The sequence below is a fragment of the Pongo pygmaeus genome, chromosome 6, assembly GCF_028885625.2.
Source record: "Pongo pygmaeus isolate AG05252 chromosome 6, NHGRI_mPonPyg2-v2.0_pri, whole genome shotgun sequence".
Lineage (NCBI taxonomy): Eukaryota > Metazoa > Chordata > Mammalia > Primates > Hominidae > Pongo > Pongo pygmaeus.
In genome coordinates this window covers 37,709,984-37,715,972 of record NC_072379.2, presented here as the reverse complement: position 1 = coordinate 37,715,972, position 5,989 = coordinate 37,709,984, and the positions used below count along the sequence as shown (strand labels likewise).

Here is a 5,989-nt window from a genome sequence, read left to right as displayed (position 1 = left end):
TCTTTCATCAACTTTATTGGGTTAAAACACCACATACCGCTTTCTCTAAATGACTCCCTGTGTCTGGAGTTTGGTTAGAATTTTATGTCCTAAACCAAAGTTGTGGCTATACTATTTGTGCCCTGCCATAATACTTGACATAATACAAAATATAAAGTCATAGGAAAAACTTATGGATGCCACCCCAAACCATGACATATTCAATTTAGAATCTCCTGAATGTCAAGATGACAGATGGCACACAATCTGTATGGATCCAGCTCTTGAGCAGCAGAAGCACATAATTGCAAAGACTACAGTGATTAAAAGATACAAACACTATTTCAAGTTGTCTGTATCAGAATCACAATGTTTGTTTAAAGCTAATCCTTCACTAGAAAAAAAAGCCAGTTTGGTTAAACTGAAGAGAATGTGGTATCCTGTCAATTCTGAATAGCCACTCCATGAAAACAAGTTAATACATGTTATTAGAAAGATGAAGGGGAGGAGTATTTACTGACGCAGCACTCTTCAATCTCTCCATTTTGATTACAAAAGCAGGCCTTACAATATTGATTTCATATAACATGCATTATTTGCCAAATTTTAAATTTGTCCTAATTAGATAATAACATGTACTGGTGTTAGTCTTCCCCATAGATGTCATTTTTCTTGCGCTTCATTTCCTCAAAGTCAAACCCTAATCCTGTAATCTTCTTATAGATGTTTTTAATGTCATCACAATTGTCTCAAAGTGAGTGGTAGGGTTGTATGCACAGGAAATAAAGATCTGGCTTTCTGTTCCCAAGTCTTTCGGTACCAGGAGGCCACTGATACTAACAAATTCTCATCTAGTTGGCTCCAAGAGCTCCAAAGCTGATATGACTTCCTTCTCAGGCTCCTTGGTTTCCACAGTTGTAGTAACTATGGCAATATACTTCCCTTGTGCCGCTACATTGCGCGCAGAGGAGATCGTGCAAACACAGATATCTGACTTTCTACTGACTTGGTTCTGTGGAATAATGATCTGGCTGGAGTTGGCATCACTGGTGTTCTTGATGAAGTGGCTGAGGTTGCAAATAACTCTGATTACCTGGCCCACTTTTTCTAGCCAATCTTTTACATAGCTAGGGTCACAGATGAGCTGCTTACAGTGAGCAATTTCTCCTTCAGATATTATACCAATTACTTTTCCATTCTGCACAATGATTTATTCAATTGGTTTATTCAGCATATAGGTACCTCCATAAATAGCACTTAGCCTTGCAAACAGCCTTGTGGCAGTTCTCCAAGGCCATAGAGTGGATAAAGCTAAGGACTTTTGCCGTATCTTGCCAAAGATTCACTGTCATGTTTAATTCTATTAATGGTTTCACAACATGGTTGATCTAAGTAGTCATCAGTTCTGTAAAGCGCAAGAGCATGACCAGTAAAATCTATAACATCTTGGCCCAAATCAAATATCTTATACACCTCTCACATTGTGGTCTCCTTAGGATCAATTCCCTCTAAAGTTCTCGGATCTTTTTCATCTAAGTTGGCAACATACACTAGGAATTTCCTGAAGTGACGTTTCTTAAACAGTCCTATTAAGCTAGATGTCAGGGCTTCTGTTTCAGTGGAAGGAATCTTGTAGATTGGTCCACCCTTATAGACAAAGCTCCCTTCAGTCGCTAAAATCCAGATAGTGAGTTATCTCTGTATAAAGCAGCATTTAACCAGCTGACCATTAGCCACAGGAACTTGGGAATCAAGTCAACATTCCAGTCTCTTCCTCTCCCCATTGATGGTGATGGTGGTCCTGGTATTTTAAATATTTGGTATAAATCTTCCAGTAGTGTTATAGAGGAACTCTCTCCTCTATTGTAAGGGTTTCAATCCATATGAAGAACTTCCTTGCCCTTCACTGACGTTACACCTGAAAGGATACATTCCATCAGGCCAATGCCCAGCACAATCACATCATACTCCTCATTCATGGTGGGTGGGGCAGGTGTGGATGCAGGACCTGAGAAAGGAAAAGGCGCATGGGCTCTGTGACCACCCTACGAGGCTGTGAGGTGCTCTCTGGCACGAGGGAAAAGGGAAGAGTATCTCTCCACTTTTTTTTTCTTTTTCTTTTTCTTTTTTCTGAGATGGAGTCTCCTTCTTTCACCCAGGCTAGAGTGCAGTGGTGCGATCTCAGCTCATTGCAACCTCCACTTCCTGGGTTTAAGCAATTCTCTGCCTCAGCCTCCCAAGTAGCTGGGACTACAGGCTTGCGCCACCATGCCCAGCTAATTTTTGTATTTTTAGTAGAGATGGAGTTTCACCATGTTGGCCAGGATGGTCTCGATCTCTCGAGCTCGTGATCCACCTGCCTTGGTGTCCCAAAGTGTTGGGATTACAGGCATGAGCTACCATGCCCACCCGTCTCCACTTTTTAAGGAAATATTATTTCTAGTGAAGTTTACACTGGATCTTCAATTTTATGAAAACCATCTAACTTAAAAATATCATTTTCAATACTTTTTCTTTGACTTCATTTTCCTAAGTATGTATTTCCCCTGCTTGATTATGGCTTACATATATTTTTTTATTTCCATAGTTTGAAGGATATTGGATTTAACATTATCAACATGTAAATCACTGCTTTACCACTTACTCAGTTGAGTAAAATGGAAATAATAATGACTACCATGTGAAACTGCAAAAAGGGTTACTGATATGATGTACGGGGGACCCTAGCACACACAGTATCTGCTGGATGGCTGTCTTTCATAAATAAACTGGAAAATCAAGTCAAGTAATCTTTGATTTATTTTTACAAAGAATATGAAACAAGATAGCATAATTAATGATAGAGACAGGGCTTGAACCCAGTCCCTCTGTTGTTTCAACCACCTTTTCAGGCCCATAGGTACAAAGCTAAAAAATAAAATACAAGTAAATAAAACAGATAACACACAAACTTTTTTTCCTTATTCCTTAAAACATATTTCTCTTTAGCTGCACATTCATTCTGATGCAAGTTTCTCTGTAGAGAGTTGTTGTCCAGCGTTTATTGTGTGTATGGCTGGTTAAAAATGAATGTAAAATTCTCAGCTCTTGCAAACCAACTGCAAAGACAAAGAATGACAGCCAAATGGGGAAGATAGGTGTCCCATGAGAACATCTCACAGAATCATTAACCAATATGCCCTGCAGTATCAGAATCTATTGATGTTGGTTCTACGCTGAGCTCTACTGCCATTTGCTATTTATTTTGACAAACAGTGAAACCATCAGGAATGTGCTGATTCATTGCCCCTTTGATAGGAGATCATGGGGCACAGGGGACAGTTTGGTGAGTAGGCTTCACACTGTGCTGTGTTTTTCCCAGAAGGTTTGGTTTATCACTAAGAAGCAGGGAAATGTGGCAGAAAAAAACAAAAAAAAAAAAACAAAAAACATGGCCTTGATTATAAAACCCTTTCTTTTTTTTTCTTTTTCTTTTTCTTTTTTTTTTGAGACGGAGTCTCGCTCTGTCCCCCAGGCTGGAGTACAGTGGCATGATCTCAGCTTACTGCAAGCTCTGCCTCCCAGGTTCATGCCATTCTCCTGCCTCAGCCTCCCGAGTAGCTGGGACTACAGGCGCCCACCACCACTCCCGGCTAATTTTTTGTATTTCTAGTAGAAACGGGGTTTCACCGTGTTAGCCAGGATGGTCTCAATCTCCTGACCTCATCATCTGCACTCCTCGGCTTCCCAAAGTGCTGGGATTACAGGCGTGAGCCTCGGCACCCGGCCTATAAGACACTTTTTTTCTTGTCCCAATTTTGCTAAAAGTTTTCAATATATAGGCTAGGATATTTAATTTTATGTGACAACTTAACTGGATCATAGGGTGCCTGGATACTTGGTCAAACATCATTCTAGCGGTATCTGTGAGGGCGTTTGTGGATGATTAACATTGGAATCGGTAGACTGAGTAGAACAGATTGTCCTTCCCCAGGTCGGTGTACAGCATCATCTACTCAGGTGAAGACCTGAATAGAACAAAAAGTTGAAGGAAGGAAGAATTCACTCTCCTCTTTGCCTGAAGGTTTGATCTGGAACATTGGTCTGCTGCTGCCCTCAGACTGGAAATTACATCACTGATGCCCCTGATTCTCAGGCCCTTAAACTCAGACTGGGATTATGCAACTGGTTTTCTTGGGTCTCCAACATGCAGCGATCAAATTACAGGATTTCTCAGCATCCATAATCATGTGAGCCTATTCCTTATAATAAATATTTTCCTATATATTGTGTATATAGATACAGATATATGATATCTATTATATTCTATCTACATAGTGTGAAAGCATATGTATCTTTAGATCTATATGTATGTATGTATGTATGTGTCTATCTATCTATCTATCTATCTATCTACCTACCTATCTATCTAATCTACCTACCAAACATCTATTTTATTGGTTCTGTTTTTCTAGAGAAACTTGGCTGTGAAATGCATCCTTAGGCAATTTTATCATTGTATAAACATCATACAGTGTACTTACACAGTCAAAGATGGTATAGCCTACTACACACCTAAACTATATGGTATAGCCTATTGCTTCTAGGCTACAAACCTGTACATCATGTACTAAAAATGGTAGGCAATTGTAAAACAATGGCAAATATTGGTGTATCTAAACTTAGAAAAGTTAGTGAAGGTGGAAGTATGAAAGATAAAAAATGATACACTTTTATAGGGAGCTTATCATGAATGGAGCTTACAGGACTGTAAGTTGCCCTGGGTGAGACAGTGAGTGCTAAATAAATGTGAAGGCCTATAACATTATGACACACTACTGTAGACTTTATAAACACTATACACTTAGGCTACATACAATTTACTGAAAAATGTTTTTCTCCAATAAAAAATTAGCCCTAGCTTCCTATAACTTTTTTACTTTATTAACACTTAGCTTAAAACACATTGTGCAACTGCACAAAAGTATTTCCTTTCTTTACATTTTTATTCTATATGCTGTCTTCTGTTTTTAAATCTTAATTTTATTTACTTTTTAAACTTTTTGTTAAAAACTAAGACAGAAACACACACTAGCCAAGGCCTATGCAGGTCAGCATTGTCAGTATCACTGTCTTCCATCTCCACATCTTGTCCCACTGGGAGGTTTTCAGGGGAAAATAACATGCATGGAGCTGTCATCTCCTGTGATAACAATGCCTTCTTCTGGACACCTCCTGAAGGACCTGCCTAAAGATGTTTTACAGTTAACTTTTTTTTTAAGTAGAAGTACACTTTAAAACAATAATAAAAGCATAATATAGTAAATACAAAACCAGCAACATAGTCATTTATTACAATTATCAAGTATTATGTACTGCACTTCATTGTATCTGCTGTAATTTTATACAACTGGCCACACAGTAGATTTCTCTACACCAGCATGTCCCCAGACATGTGAGTAATGCTTTATGCTACCTCACCACAGATATGAAGTCACTAAGCAATAGGAGTTTTTCAGCTCCATTGTAATCTCATGGGACTATTATTATACATGCGGTTCATCTTTGATGTGTGGCATCATTATGCAGCACATGACCATAGATGGCAATGCTATTTCCAAATCATACCCTGGATTCTTCCTCTTCTCCCCACTGCCTCATTGTGTCAGCAGTTTTTCCTATCCTCATTCACCTGGATCACAGCAATAGCCATCTAACCAGTTTATTTATTTCCTTTCTTGATTTCCTATACTATAGTATTTATCTCCATCATAGCCTGGGTTATCATCTATAAATTAAAATCAGTTCACCACTTTTTCACATTTAAAACAATCAGAGGCTTCCCATCAGAGCATAAACCCTACCTCCTTGCCACAGCTTGCACAGGTTCTTCATGGTCTGCCACTGGCTACTGCCCCCACTTCATTCCACACCATCCTTGAGCTGGCCACCAAGCTCATCCACGGTGCCTTTTGTTATGTGTGGACTTTTGTACTTCTGCCAGAGGGACTTCACACTAGGAGGTATTTCC

At 39.2% G+C, this 5,989-nt stretch overlaps 1 pseudogene; it reads right to left on the bottom strand.

Moving 5' to 3' along the window:
- Positions 1-613: 613 nt before the first annotated feature.
- Positions 614-1,958, bottom strand: LOC129040918 (rab GDP dissociation inhibitor beta-like; annotated as a pseudogene).
- Between the last annotated feature and the right edge of the window lie 4,031 nt (positions 1,959-5,989).